The sequence below is a fragment of the Cygnus olor genome, chromosome 27, assembly GCF_009769625.2.
Source record: "Cygnus olor isolate bCygOlo1 chromosome 27, bCygOlo1.pri.v2, whole genome shotgun sequence".
In the NCBI taxonomy this organism is placed as follows: domain Eukaryota; kingdom Metazoa; phylum Chordata; class Aves; order Anseriformes; family Anatidae; genus Cygnus; species Cygnus olor.
In genome coordinates, this window is record NC_049195.1 from 4781288 (window position 1) to 4797121 (window position 15834).

The 15834-nt window shown below is 48.5% G+C and overlaps 1 long non-coding RNA gene across 6 annotated transcripts in view; it reads left to right on the forward strand.

Annotated features, from left to right (window-relative positions):
- Positions 1 to 15834, forward strand: part of LOC121060344 — a 139305-nt gene that overhangs the window by 55530 nt on the left and 67941 nt on the right. For all 6 annotated transcript variants that reach the window (XR_005814796.1, XR_005814795.1, XR_005814797.1 and 3 more), the window contains exon 3: positions 15092 to 15266. This is a non-coding gene — a long non-coding RNA (uncharacterized LOC121060344). The remainder of the gene's footprint in view (positions 1 to 15091; positions 15267 to 15834) is intronic.

Consider the following 15834-nt stretch of genomic DNA (forward strand, 5'->3'; position numbering starts at 1 on the left):
CCAAGGCTGAAAATTGCCGATGTCCAGGAGCTGGTTCCTGGCCCTGGGGACAATTTCCAGCAGGGGGACTGGGGGGGAGGCTGCAGCAACGCAGCCCACCGGCTCACAGGAGGGGTACCTGTGCTGCGTGGCAGCTCAGGGCACCATGCAGCAGCAAGTGAGGGCTGCTGGCCCAGTCCCACCAGCCCTGGGAGTGCAAGAGACATGGCTGGGGCTGCAGCATGGGGGCCTCACCGTGATTTCAGTGGCGCTGGTGTAAATCAGCTCCAGACAGCAGCAGAACAGGTGCACAGCAGAATCAGTCCCATACCCGCCAGTGCTGCCGCAATGGAGTGAGCCTGAAGCAGGGTGGAAGCTCACGAGAGATTTTCATTTACATCACGCCCTCTCCTTATCTTTTATTTTTCTTATTCCCTCTTCTTCTCCTCCCCTCTCTCCCCCTTCTTCCCTCCCCCTCATCCTCTGCGCCTCTCATTTTCCATCCCTTTAAATGAGGTCACCCTGACTGAATGAAGGACGCAGGGAGCGGGAGAGGTCACGCATTAGCACTGCTATAACTGCGCTGCTACTGAAACTAGGCAAGTCATCCATCACGGCCTCCACTACTCCATTAGGCCCCGCATGAAATATGCCCTGCTCTGAGTCGCAGGGCCATACATCTCCCAGTCTAGACACCTTCCTGTTGTGTGAAGATCAATGCCGCGCGGTCATGCATCATGTGTCATCCAGTAGCCCTCACTCTAATAATCGTGTCTATTCTCTAGTCTGCAGTATAAATTATGGGTACTGTGAAAGTACTATATTATTCAGCAACCTTGGTCACTAATGGATTATTGGTTTATTGGCTGATAATGTGAGCTCCTTTTTTGGCTGGATCCTACCTTTATTTATTTATCTTTTCTTCGTGATTATTATTCTGAATAATGGCTGATTTGGATTCTTATCCACAGGCTTTCACCCTTGCAAAGCAATTATAATAATAAAGCCCTTTGACTGTGGGCCTATTGCCCTGGCTCTCACTTAATAGAGATGGCTTTTGCTGAGATAAAAGTCAAATATCTGTCCCTCTTTTCCAGCTTGGTTTCCCTTTCCTGTGTTATTTTAGCTACTAAGCCCTTTCCTTGGGATATTGTCTAAAGCGAGGGACTGGAAGTAAAGACCCTGGGATCTTTGCAGGTGATACTTCAAGAAACTGATTTCTGAAAGAGATCTAATGCAAAGAGCCTCCTCTGCACACTGCCACGGTCCTTCCTCCCGAATTCACAGGTGCATTCCCATTCGGAGAAGCAAAGAGTCAAGCCTATTAAACAGCTATTTTCATGGCGTGTTGTCATATTTTCCCATCGAGCAGTATCACAGGTCCTCGTGAGGCACCCACCGTGTCCGTATCACACCTCCGGCGGTGGAGGAGGAAGAAGAGAAGCCCCTGGGGAAGAGGCAGGTGGAGAGCGGCCAGGAAGGGCACGGGGCTGGGGCCGGGAGCACGGGACGAGACCCGGCTGGCACGTGAGCAGCCAGCACAGGCAGCATTAATTGCCTGCAAAGAGCGCCGCATGTTGCTTTGCCGTGGCTTCCTCACGTGTCAGCTGCTAATTTGTTGCTGTTTGTTTGTACATGACAGTAATGTGTTTACCTCATTAGGGGATGTCAAAGTTCCCCAAATCTGTAGCTGGGAGATTACGGATTTCCTTTGCTGACACGCGGAGGAAGCGCAGCAGACGAACGAGCGGGGTTTTTGGCACGGGGACGAAAGGCAAGCAAAGCGGAAGGCGGCATTAACCCTTAGAGAGCTCGGTCCATCCAAAAAATCACGCCCTTCCTTGGGAGGGTTCCTTGCTATTTGCTCCCCAAACCAGAGCCTATGTATCAAACTGAAGCTGTTAAATACCCGTGGACACCCTAGCAAGGACCATGATGTAAAAGCTGTAAAACCTCTTAAAGCAAGGCCATGAGAAAGAATGGGCGTATAAAGAGAGGGGATGAGAAAACAGTCGCTATACATCACACTCAGCTGCTCAAACCACTACCAGGTCTGTATGCAGCTACTCATTGAGTGGTGGATTTCCATTAATTATCATTAAACTACCCTACAGTTGGTTGTTTGTTCATTTGTAAAATGTTCCCGTTTTCCAACAAGTCCTACTCTTGGCTGTAGGTATTCCAGCGATACAGGAGTCACTGTGGAGGGCCTTTTCTTCCCTCTTTGATGTATTTGAGCCCAGGCAGGATTTGCAGCTCCGTGGCTGTGTGTACAGCTGGGCTTGACCACGTCCAGCACCCATGTCTGCGGTGGGCTCTGGTGTTGAGGTCCTGAATCTCGGTGACTTTGGCCTTCCCCTATTCAAAGGCTTTCATACCTACCTAATTTACAGCATGGCTCTGAGAATTAATTAGTTAAATTTTTGCAGATTATTCTGAAAGTACTAAAGGCTACTGCTGCCTATGTTTTCTGCCAACGCATCACATTTATCACCTTCCATGTGAGTGAATTCCTAGGATGCTGTCCAAGCTGACAAGAGGAGCAGGAAATGCCTCCTGTGAGGGCAGAAGGAAGGTGCTAGGAAATTAAAGGAGCAATTCAGGAGTTGCATCTTTTTCTCTCACTATAAGAGAAAGCAATGCTCGTGTCCCACTCCTACATCCTCTATGCACCGAGGTAAGCCGGGCTGTGATTTCTCAGGCCCTGATGTGCTGCGGGAGCCACAGCGATGCAATGCGATGCGATGCGGCCGTCCCCTTCTTCCCCTTCTCCGCAGCGTGGCTGCAGTCCCATGGGGGAGGGAAAGGGGGAGGCTGGAAGCAGCGAGCCTGAGGGATGGGGACGGGAGAAGGTCTGCGTTAGCTCGGTCGGGTCACTTGCAGCACATGCTGGGAATTCCTCAGCAGCTGGTATCTCTGACAGACAGAAGGAGTATCTCAGGGAAGATCTCGGCAATCGGTTTGACGGGGGCGGCTGGTTCTACTTCCTATGAGACATAACTCCGGCACCACATTTGACTCTGCTGATCAGATAGGAGCTGCATTACAAGGCAATATTGTGGTTTCCCTTAATGTCCTGCCAAACTACATTTATCTTCTCATTCCTTCCCCACCCTCCCTGAGCAGCCCTGCGCAGGTCACAGCGCGGAGAGAAAGCTGTCCTTGTAGGAGGAGGATGGAGCTTGAGGCTGATCAAGAGCCCTGATGCAGAATCTGGGTTGATAAGTGTGTTTTATATTAGTCAGGAATGAGGCAGAATAACTTAATTAGAGGTACTCTAACTGGTTCCCTATAGAGAGGTCTTGACCTGCAAGGGTGCATGTAAGAGCACTGGAAGGCCGGAGCAGCAGTTGTAAAATCCTGGAAGGCTTCTCACTACCATTTCCAAAAACATCAAAAAAGTGGCTAAAAATAGGTAGCCTTCCAAATACACAAACCATAGCGAGGAGCAGGGCAATGCGATTGAGTTGGCTGAGTGCTGTGTTCAAGCCCTGGAACAACATTTTAATTTCAGCCCTGCTGATAGAGGGTTCTCCAGCAGCTCGCACCGGGGACTTGGAGGAGCTGAGTAGTGTACCACAGAGCAGAAAGCTCAAGCAAGTCTCAACCTTGCTGGTGAAATGTGGACAGAGGGCTTCCATCAGCTCGTAAAGGAATGGCTGTGCCTGGGACTTGGGAAAGGCGCTGCAAGGATCAGCCCTATGCAAGGCAAAGAGCCTAAGGCAAAGAGCATGAGTGGGATAGCCGAGTCTGTCTTTTTTCTCTCTTAAAATCAGTGAGGAATTGCAGCAACTTGTTCATGTGCCTAAACACTACTGCTAAGGTCTGCTCACAGTCATCCTGAATCATCTCAATGTAGAGGAGAAACCAAGTAAACAGCAACAGCCACATCAGACCCTGAGCAGCACCAGCCGAAAAATATTGCTGTGGCAGTTCCAAGTGCCATCAAGCATATGGCTAGCAAGGGCACTTTGTCATCTCTGCCTAGCAGGACTGAAATACTGTGCCGTCAGCTTCCATCTGCATCTGTCAGTGGAGGAAGGTTTCCATCATACAACCTCTGTAGGTAGCAAGGGAAAAAGAGGTACCTGTTTTCTCTTAAGATTCGTAAAAAAAAAAGAAAATCTAGTCTGTGGTTTTGTTCAAAGCATCAAGCTGCAGTTAGTAATGGCAGGTTTATGGTGCACTTCCAGCCAGAAACTGTTGTGACCATGGAGAGGTAGACTCAGCTCTGAAGAATTACATACAAGCTTATGCTGCTTTTAATAAAATCAGATGGAAACCCACACACACATCTGGATATGCAGAGGCACAAACACACGTGGTCATTAGCACTCAGTACCTGTATGTAGCTGCTAATAACTCCTGTCAGGTGTGTTCGTGGGTCTGCATCATATCACTACATGTGTGTGTGGGGAGGAGAGGAAAAGAGCTGAGAAAGGAACCGGATTGAAACCTCCCGGCTTTCTTCTATCTGCTGCTCCAAAGATCTCTTCTCCTTGAAATTGCTCCTTGCCGCAGTGATGTAGGGCCTGCAAGGCTTGTTGGGATCCTCTATCCATCTTCGGGAGGCCGCAGTCAGAGAGAGAAAGGAAGGGGGGAACCCCCCGATTTCTAAGTGCCTTTCTCCATTTGTTTGATCCATAGCCGAGGCCTCCACCTGCAGAAATCCTCAACTATCACATTTCTACTGCTCTGGCCGATAACGAAGATAATTGTTTCATCCACTTTGTCAAGCTGAAATGAAAAGAGGGCAAAGCAAAATGATGCCATCATAAATCATCAGGCTGAGACAGCAAAAAAAGGACAAGATAGTGACTTCATTAAGGGTTATGTATTGTGTCATTAAGTTGGCAGGGGTCACCTTTCATGTCACACAGCAGCCCCATGATGCATTGCTGGCTCCTCTTTCCAATAAAATTAAACGTAGATGTAAAACTGATTAGGCCGTGTTTGCTTCAGCCCAAGGCAAGGGAACTGTGCGGGGAATAATTGATACAAGATCGCGACTGATTTGTAATGGCAGCGATTTCTCTTCCTGGTCATTTCTTTGCTGACCTTGCCCATTAAAATAAGCCCAGCTGCCTTGAAAAGAAAGACGCTCGTTCCACCCTTCCCTCCCCCTGCCCGCACCGCTCGCCTGGAATTCATTTCCTCACTTCGTTTCCTTGGGATTTCTCATTCAGCATCGCCGCGGTTTGACGGCCACATGCTGCCTCTGGCTCGGTGTAAGAGGGGACAGCCCCGCATGTCTTCTCGGTATCGGTGGTGACACCATCCCCATGTGTCGGTGATGTCCCCTGGCCCTGGTTCTGCCCGCTGATGGGCAGCAGCTCATGGCCTTCCTCCAAGGCTCTGCTCCCCATGGCAGGGCAGGCGATGCTCCCCTGGGGCCACAGCTCTAGCACTGGACTTGAGGGTGTTCAGGTGTTTTGCGGAAAGGTTTTGTCAATGCCATCAAAGCATCTTCAAGGCAGGAGGTTGCCGGCTCTGTTGGAGACCGGGTGTCTTTTGGCAGCACCAAACCGCGGTCCTGCCCCATCCTGTGGTGCTGCTGCTATGCCCTGAGCAGGCCGCACTGAGATGGGGCCTGCCGATGGGTGAGAGGATGAGAAGTGTGGGCTGATGAAAACCCCGGTTACACACTACTGCACACTACAGGAGATCAGGGGGCTTGGGAGCTTGTGCTGAGAGGCAGGAGCGTGCAAATGTGTCTCTGAAACTCATACACAGCGCCACAAAGGCGGCGTTCTGGAGAGACGCAGAGAGCAGCGCTGGTTCTGTCAGGCGGCTATTTGGTCCTTGCGTGCCCTTTATTTCCCCTTCCCTCTCCTGCAGCACGTCTCACAGCACAGGGCCCTCAGCGGCACTCCGTGTTGTGGAGGAGGCCTCCCTGGTGCCCTGTACGTTACTGTGGCCTCAGCAGATTTACGCTCCCATTGCTTGCAGCATGCTCCCAGGTAAGGGTAGGGAATATGAGATGGGGCCAGGGATGGAGGTGGAGGCAGCCGCCAGGATTTTAACTTCTGCTTGCGCTTCCTTGCAGGGGGATTGGAAGAGGGAAAATCTGCTGCTCAGCTGAAGCACAGCGCCAGATCTAGAAAACCGTTCAACTTGGGTGGCTCTCAGAGGGATTACTTATCCACTTAGAGCTAAATATGTGTTTACATGATCTGGTGGAGTGGAACTCTCACTTGCAACAACTGCCTTATTCTTGATGCCTTTTGGCCAAAATTTTCCTAAGTGGCTACTGGATTTGGGGCACTCAGCTTGAGAGAGGGCCTGAGTTTCTGAGTGCTGCCACTAAACCTCGCTGGAAAGCTGAGTGGCTGCCGAGATGGCTCAAGGGAGATGACTGCATGGATTCCTCCTTTGGGTCACGGGGCACTTGTCCCAGCTCTTGTCCAGGGGTACATCTGAGCAAACCAGGCCACGTCCCCAGCTGGGGGCTGCTGCAGCTGCCCCATGTCACCAAGCAGATTGACCCCGGGTTCCCGCTGAGGACCTGACCCACGGCACCGGCAGGCGTGCGAGCTTCCCAAGAGCCGGCCCTCTGCAAGCATCCCCGAGCCGAGCCGAGCTGAGGCGAGGCAGGCTTTCAGAGCTCTCCCCGCTCCCGTTTCCTTCACACTCAAATAGGTCAGGGAACCTCACAGCTATCAGGCAATTGGATTGATTGAACCGAGCGCTCACAATAATGGCACTGGAAGAAAGCAGAGTAAATAAGAAACATTGGATCCCCTTTGCAATGAAAAACTATTAGAGAGACAGAACCAGTAAAACAAACACAATTCCATGCGTCAATCCGAGACATATGGACTAAAAATACATATAGGGAGAGATCGAGCATGCACAAGAGAGAGAATGCAAAAACCTTATAAATGGCGAAGTGAAAAACACTCATTTCCCATGCAATAACTAATATGATGTGCAACAAAGGAGCTGAGACCTTCTTGCCATAAACAACCCATGAAAATATAAACATTTTCTGGGGCGCAGATGGCTGATGCTTCGATTTTATTTTTCTTTTCTATACATTTGACAGCTAAATTCAGTCATTTGTGAACAACATGGCCATAAAAATGAGTAATAATGATTGGAGGTATCTTACTTTTGTTTTAATGGGCTCTAGAGTGATTCTTAGGAGCTGCTCCAACCTTTGTGGGGAGGAGGGGGTAAGATCCTCCGGCCGGATCCTCAGTTGCTGTTCACAAGCCTCACAGCAGCAGAATTACACCAGTTTACACCAGCCAGGGATTGGACCTGTAGGTTTTCTGCAGTACTGGCTCCAAACTCTAAATTAATGCTGTCCTCAGCTGCACTGTTTCAAATTTGATTGCAAAACCCTGTTGCTGACACAGGCAGCTATCAGCGTAACATTGCTTGGGACAGGCGGAGGGGTGGGCTCTCAGAGATTTTATCGGCTTTTCAACTTTTTCCTTCTTTAATTATTTCAGCTATGTCAAACTTGAGTAGAGGATTTTTTCAGCAACCAGAAAGAGTAAGCTGTTCCTTGCCAACCTTAATTATTTGTATAAAACTCTTAACTGCGAGATTTTCAGAGGGGTAAAGCTACATCTGCAGAGAGACACTGCCAGATACTGGAAGGGGCTCCAGCCATCCCTGCAGCAGTGTCGGTCTGTTTTCATCCACAGACTCCCTATAAAACCTGGATGAATCTGACAAATTCCCCGTCCTTCACTTTACCTACCTGTACAAGACACTTATTTTACCTGTGTGAATTGCTTTGAGATCCTCAGATCAAGGAAACGTGAGGTGATACTGTTTGTTTTCAGAGCTTGTACATACTGAGCAGAAAATGTGTGTGTTCACGTGGGCCTCATTATTGATAATGGCAAAGGATAACGTGCCAAGATACTAATTCTGTATATAGAGGAGCTGAGTGGCAACAGCAGTCCTCTAAATATAGAGAACATATAAGAGGAGTACAAACGCCATTCTCAGCAATGTAAATCTTAATGAGATCATGTGTAACCCTTCTGCTGACACCTCTGCTGGGGTGGTGCAGAAAAATGAGGTTTGTCCTAAATCCCCCTCCTGTTAACAGAGCATTTTGGCCTTGGGTTTAGGTGGTTTGGCCCCAAAACACCTGGCCAAAGTTTGCTCTGGCTGGAGGAGAGGGGATACAGAAGATCACTTCCCTTAGTATTGAAGGATTAGTTGGCTTGGAACTTGTTTAGGGACAGATCCTAAAGCATCCAGGCTGGTGCTGCACAGCAGCTATTCAGTCATGTGGTCGCAGATGATATTTAAAGTAAAGCTGGCTCTGGCAGTGAGATTTACCAGGTTGGAAAACTGAGCAATAAAGCACCACGAACAGTTCAGCTGCTTTGCTGAAGGTGGAAATAAACTGTTTTGCAAAAAGGCCAGGAAAAAAAATATTAAAAAAATATATATAAAAAAAAAAGAGCAAGACTTGTAGTATCACAAGGGCTTGAGGGCTCGAACTACCCCCAGCCTCAAGCCAGGCTCTGTGGGATGGATGCTGTCCTAACGCTGCGAATTGCTACGTGCTCTGTTCGAGGTCTTTGCTTCGTTCAACACCAAAGTCTTGTGCAGAGCCCCAGGACGGGATCTGTACCCTCTGAGTGTTCAAACCCACCGAGCTCCAAACTCCTGGGTTTCCCAGGGCCTGACCCAGCCTCCTGGAGTCGCTTCCACTGGCCCCGGTGAGCGGTATCGGGGCTGTGAACAGGCTTTGCACTCTCTCCCCCACTGAGTAAGTGCTCCTGCGACTGAGCCAAGCACACTGATGCACAGAATTATGTTCCAGCCACACCTCTGACCTTCCAGCATTTAGAAAAGACATCTTCATAGATGAATACAAGCCCGGAGGGAGGCCGGGAACGGTGAGAAAGAGCAAAGTACATTCCTGCCACATTCTCACCAGTGTTCTCCGTGCAGCCTGGCCTGCTGATTGTACTCTTTTACTGCCATTTGTAACTGAGCCAGAAGACACGGAGGCAAAAAAAAATGGGGGGCTTATTAAGTAGATCAAATGTTAAGGTAACATTATGTGCCACGCTACATTCTGCGAGCTGGTGAGGACAAGGTATTATGCAAGTGGTAGCCAGAGATGGCTGAGTTCAGTTCCTGCTTTTTCACATGGGCTTCTAAGAACCGGGTCTCTGTGCTGCAGGAGAGGTTGTTGCAACAGGGCATCTGCCATCCCCTCCTGAGCAGGTGAAGGAGAAGGCAAACTCCACTTCTGGGCCCGGTAAGACTTGCCCAGCCCGGAGGAGCTGGCAGCTCCTCTCCTCTGCCTTTTTTGGATGTGCGAGCCTTCGGTGCAGTGACACGGTGCGACGTGACAGCCCTGCCAGCAGCGTATGGCTCAGTTACTGCCCAGCCGCAGCCCAGCCCCAGCCAGAACACCACCTCCAGCAGCCCCTCCTCTCAGCTGGGCTGCACCGTGTTCCTTGCCCCCTCTCACTGTGCTCCCTTCTCTCACTGGCCCCCATAAAACTGGTTGCCCCCAGCTCACTGCCTGTGCCATGGGGCTCGGACACCGAGCGTCTCCGGGAGCCCCTGCAGGGAGCCCAGCTGGCGATGCAAAGGGCGAAGCTGCTGCGAGCAGGGCAGTGCTCGTGCCTGGGGGCGTTGTGCCAACTGCTCCTAGAAGCTGCAGGGTGTTTAATTTTGAAGGTGCCAGGGAGCTGGAGGCACCAGCTTACCGGAAGCTGGAGGGGAAGATTAAACGATCCCCGCTCCCCAGGTCAGGAGGCGGCTATCCCATCGAGCGGCCCACTGGGTGCTGCAGCTCCTTCATTTACTTCTCTCCAGTTCATGCCACAGAGTCAGGATGGTGAGCTCTGATCCCGGAGTGATTTTTCTTAATGTCTTTATATAGATGAGTTAACTCAAAGCCTTTCCAACATAAGCATGTTTTTCTGTTCCTTCATCCTGACCTTGGCATTTTCTTTCTCCACTCCAAGTTCTCTGCTGTCCTCTGGCCAGCTTTGCCTCTCATTTGTCAATGTTATTATTGAATTTTCAAATGCCAGTAGTGCACATAAATCAATGGCTGGCTTCTCCCCAGTGGCATATCCCTGCCACATGTGGTCATTCATTTTTTTTAATAAGTCCTCCTCTCCTTTCACCCATTTATAAAAATGCATCTTGTTCGCCTGCTGCCGTCCATCATTCGGTGAGTCCAGCTATTTGTTGCCCCTGAGTGCTTATTCATCAACGTTTTCAAAAGCAAAATCACTCTTCGCCTCCTGCTCTTATTGTGCCATCAATCTCGACTGGGGATCAATAAACCTCACTTTTGCAATTTTTCCCCCCATCGTCCTGTACGAGCTTTCCCAAAGTCTAGCCTTTGTATTTACATTTTTAACTGATCATCAGAGGTAGGACAATGACAGAGCCGAGGAGCAGGATGCTTTCATTTGCTCCCAGTGTGGCAATAACTTGCCCAGCATCACTCATCTCACTCGGGGACCCCGAGAATTGAATACTCATCTCTTTCCCTTTCTGCTCTGGCCCCAGGAGTTGTAAATGGGGAGAAGATGACCCCTGGCCACGCAGTTCTTGCAGACGTTAGCCCTGGGGACTAGAACTGGGTGAATATTTTTCTTCTAAATATAATTTAAATGAAAAATAGCTTTTCACCGACAACTGAAATTTCCATCGAAAAGTCTTTTTTTTTTTTTGTTTTTCAATAATAACAAACAAAACTAAAACTCTTTTTTTTAAAAAAAAAAAAAAGCTTCCTTTTCTTCCTTTTTCAAATATACACTTAAAAGCATGACATTTATTTTCTGAGACTGTTTCCAGGAAAACAGACTATTTTATTTTTTGACCAGAAATGTTTTCCAAAGCTGAATATTTTCACATGACTTTTGAAAAAGTTAAATGTTGCAGTTATCAGTTTTATCTTTTCACTGAAATTCCAAAAAAACCTACCTCTGAAGCTGAAAACACTTCCAGGAGAACTGATCAGCTTCTAAAATTTTCCAGGCTATCCTGTGCAAATACTGGGACTTTCTGACTTGCTGTAAGCATAACAACTCATCTCGGGCTCGTGAAGAATTAGGATTCAGACTTGGGCACCACAGAATGGTCGAGGCTGGCAGGAGATGATGGTGCAGGTGACCTGTGGTGTTCACCTGGTCACCAGTCACAGCTCTCAGCCCTTCCTCACGGGAGAGATGCTCCAGTCTCTTGACTGTCTCTGGGGCTGTACACTGGGCCCTCTCCAGTAGCTCCGTGCCTCTTGTACTGGGGACCCCAGAACTGGACCCGGTACTCCAGTCCTGGCCTCATTAATCCATCCCTAATGAGCCCAGGGAAGTGCCTGTCCCAAAGTTTTCCGATGGCAGAACCTGAGTAAAGGAGCGAGGCAGCAGATGGAAGCATGTGCCAAGGCAATAAATTCAGGCCACAATCACTAACATTTTGTGGTTTGACACTTAATTGATTAACTAATTTGAGGCAACAAGATTTAGTGTAGCTGTAGATTAGTGTCGAAGGGATAATTACGGCTAAGCTCCCATTTCCAAACAGCGTGTCAGCTGCAGTTTTGAGCCGGCAGGACCAGCGTTAAGGCACTTGCCTCGCAGCTGATAGCAAAGGTTCCTGGAAGAGGTCCTCTACGGCTCAGCACCCGGGGATTGCAATGGAAAGGTCAGGCACTGACTTATCAGCATAGACAAAATCCCTTCCTATAATGTATGTGTTTATTCTCAAATTAAATATATTAATGTATTATTTGTTCTTAAAATGTCATTCAATAGATAGTAGGCTTAGGTTTCCTGGCAGACCTTTGAAGCTTAAAGAGTAATGTAATAATAGTACATTAATCCATAAGCTACACAGTCTTCTCCCAGCAGACCCCAAACTCCAGAACTGGCTCTGAAGCACTGAATTTGCTGCATCTGTTTCTAGGAATTTCTGTCTAACAATAGTGGGCTTGTTGGAGTCTGCTCTGCCCATTCCAGCATGAAATGCTGCTTTTCTCCCACCCATCTGTTCGGCATTAACATTTGGGCACCTGTAAATGGTGTTTCTGGGGGCAAAGGCAGGTGTCCGTTCCTCTAATGATGCACATGTCTGTTCTGCTAAACCAGGGGTGGGCTTGAGGCACCAAATCCTGTTCTCCGCGTCCCTGCTGAGAGCAGGTCTTTGGAGCCAAAGTTTAGTTTGGGCCAAGCCCCAGTTTAAGCTAGAGGAAATGCTACATTTGGACTTGTCCCCAGGCTGAATTCTTGGCACAAGCAAATCATCTCTTGGAAAAAAAAAAAAGTCTTGAAAGAATGTCTCCATCTTTTTCTCCAAATCATCCATCCATCTATCTGTTTGTCTGTCTAGAGATGATAGCTTGATAGCTATCTAAATGCCAAACCTGATGTTTTGGAGAGCTTGGAATCCATCTCTGAACTGCTCTGATTTTAATTCTGCAAGTCTTAATACTTGATTGACAAATACAGCTAAACAATCCATCACAGTTGCCTTATCTAAAAAATGTAACCTTTTTTCTGTTTATGGAACACGCACATGTGGAACATGTTTTTCTTTTACTGTCTATTTATTCCAGTTTATTCAGCGCGCTTTTATTTTTCATTTGGTGCTGGGTTTGCTGGCTCTTCCCGCCTTCACATAACACACCTTTCACCTCTGATTCCTGGAAAAGATGGCTTGCTTGCAAACAATCTGTGACTGTGTGTGAAAGTAGGTTTGAGAAAAGAGATCTTGGAAGCGTCCCAGCTGAAGGAAGGCTGCGCTTTCTGCCGTATCTGCCTGGGCGCCGGAGACCGCGCACGGCACCAGGCATCGTCCTTTGGCACCTGCCTTCAGCCCTGGCACGAGGGATGGAGAAAGGGAGCGCTCACACCGGTGCCCTCGGGAAGGTTTGCAGTGTTTTATATTTACGCAGCGTGGATGAGGTGGGTTTGGTCTACGACTGGAGCTTCTAGGTGCTGCCAAAATGACGGCAATAATAACTGTGCTCCTCTTTGAGCCTTTTGAGATAGACGTGAATGCTCGGTTGTTTCAAGCACTGTTGGTGGGCTGCCAACAGTGCAAGAATATCCGACAAAAATTGATGTTGAGATATCTGCACCACCGTGGATGCTATCACTAACAGTGTTGGCATTTAGTAAATTATAGTTATTGCTCTAATGATAGTAAAGTGATGTTTGTTAACTGCTAGGGCAAATTAACAGCTTTTGCAATTTCGTATTTGAGGAGAAGCTTAGCAGGCTGACGATGCTGAAAGAGTTAATGGCACGGCGGGGAGCTGAGCTGGGAAGGATCCGTGCGATTTCACTCCGCTGCAGCCCTGTTCACATCCCAACCCCACCCAAAGCAGCTCCTCTGCTCTTCAGAGAAGAGTGTCAGCTCTGCTTGCAAATGGCAAATACGAAAATAAATAACTGCATAAGTGAGTGAGTTTGGCAGGAGGGAAATTCCTCCCCCCTCGGCTTCCCAGAAGTTCCCTTTGCTTCCCACCCTGCAGGCGAGGCAGAGCAGCTCCTCGGCCCCAGGGGGCAGGAGGCAGCCGCAGCCCCCCGGGGCAGGGGCACCGTCCCCGAGAGGCGGGGAGGATTTCCTGGGGTAACCCTGGCTCACGGAGCCATAAAGGTCACCAAGAGAACATGCTGGGATCCTTCTCTTCAGCTCTTGTAATGGTATTAGCAATGACTGTTTCTTACTCAATCATACTCCCAAAGGATTTTCAATAAACTTTTTATGTGCCATAACTGTTACATTAAATAAAGCTGAAAGTATTGAGTAAACTGACTGTAAATCACTTTAGATGCCTTGGAATTACATTAAGTGTGAGAATTATGGATCTTTTGCTGCTCACAGAAACAGAGAGACGACAGAGCCAGAAATTTTTATGCTGCCAAACCTTCTGAAGGTTTTTTTAATTATTTCTTTGCGCCATACAACAGGCTTCTCCTTCTGTAATCGGCTCGCTCAGAGCCGCATTGGGACCAAGCGCCATCCCGGCGGTGTAGGATCCGTGGTGCCGTGGATCCTTCCCCTTCCTACCAAGCTGGGTCGGTTCTCAGCCTGAAAGTTGTAATTAAATGCCGGGGTAGGGTTACTGTTAGCAGAGTTGAGCAGGCTGCAGGGTTTTATTGCATCAAGAGTGATTTTCCATCGGTAGCCTGACAGACAGTACTTCATCAATACAAATATATATTTTGATATAAATAAAAGCTGAGGAAAGATCTCCTGTCTCTACTCTTTAGGCACCCCAGAGTTAGCCTAAATGCATGTTGCACTTAATACCCAATGGAGAGACAATTTAATACAAGCAGCCACAAGTGCCTAATGCTGCGGCGCAGACGAATTTCTCCTTTTCCTGCGTCTCGACCCTCACACCAAGTCCCACTCGCGTCCAGCCCAGGCAAGCAAAACTCTCCTCGTGGTGGCCACACAGTGCGCGACAGAAGAGCAGGTTTGTGCTCGAGAGACACAACCTGCGGGAGGCAGAGGACCACAGTGTGGGGCGATTTTGCTTTTCTGTGTTATCACGAAGCAGAAACCCAGCTCTCGGGGGAAGCGAGGCGAGCGCAGCCTGGCCGCAGCCCCGCTCGGCGCCATGTGGGGCAGGCCATGCGCCGGCTGCAGGGCGGCTCCGCGCGGAAGTGTAGCAAATCCCAGGCTCCTGCCCGCCAACATCCCGGTGAGGAAATAGTTAGGAAAAGGCTCCCAGTGGGAAAACCTTCCATTTTGCTGATCTTGTAAATCAGCTGAATTCAGCATGTCACCAGCACGTCTTACAATCCACAAGACAATGCCCAGATTTCTGTAGTGCAGAAGCATATTAACCTTTGTGTACTCTTGCCGGGTTTCGACAAAAGATGTCTGTTAAGAACTGCAGGGCTCATTGTAATTGCTTGCCATGTGGGTAAATGATCCGGAGCTGTGTGAAGATAAGAAGAAATTGCTAAAGGCAAATCACCTGGGTTTTATTATGCTCGCCCTAAAAATAATTAGCATGGCCTATGAAATCATACTGTGAGGGGATTTGTTTTAGCAGGAAACTGTAACCTATATATTGTAGCTTGCTTTCTAGAGAGCTGATCTTTGTAGTTGTGTTGATGTGTCTTTTTCTTTATTTTCTTTTTAACTACAGTGAGAGACAAATGAATGAGCTTGTATTGCTCTGAATAGCAACAAGGTGACTGGTTGCCAGCCTGTAAAATCTGGTATCGTCCCTGCTGGAGCCAAAGCTTGACCTTAAGAAAATTCCTGCCAGTTTCTCCGAGGGAGCGTGTCCCTGTACTGCTGCAGAAGCCTGTCTGCCACAGGTAACACTTACTTTGGATTATGGGTTGTGTGTTTGCCACTGGGCATAAAAATTCACCACCTCTTCTGAGATGAAACAGCTTTGCATGGGAGCAAAATGATGTTTTTTTTTCCATTTGCTGCATCTATCTGGGACCACAAAAATATCAAGGTCACAACAGAAAGCGGGAAGTAAAATAGCAACTGCATATAAAATTACAGGCTTGCTGTTTTTAGTGCTAGCTACCCACAATTTGGTGTGAATTGCAGGTGATCAGAACCTCTGAAAAGCATTTGTGCACATACGGCGTTAGCAACCCTAAGCATTAAAAGCCCTGAGTCAGCTGTCTTAAAATCATGTGTTTTGATTTAAATAATGAGGTACTGCAGAAATAGTAAACATGGGGCTGTGTTTCCTCAAAGCCATTAGGGATTCTCAAGCTTTGTTCCACTAGCCTGGTGTCTGTGACAGTCTTGAGTTCTCTTCTACCTTTTACCTGTGTGTGTTGGAGGCGAGAGGTTACGGGTGCCCAAGGCTCTCCCTGCAGTCAGAGCAGGGACAGGGGGTTTTCCATGGCCCCCTGTGGCTCC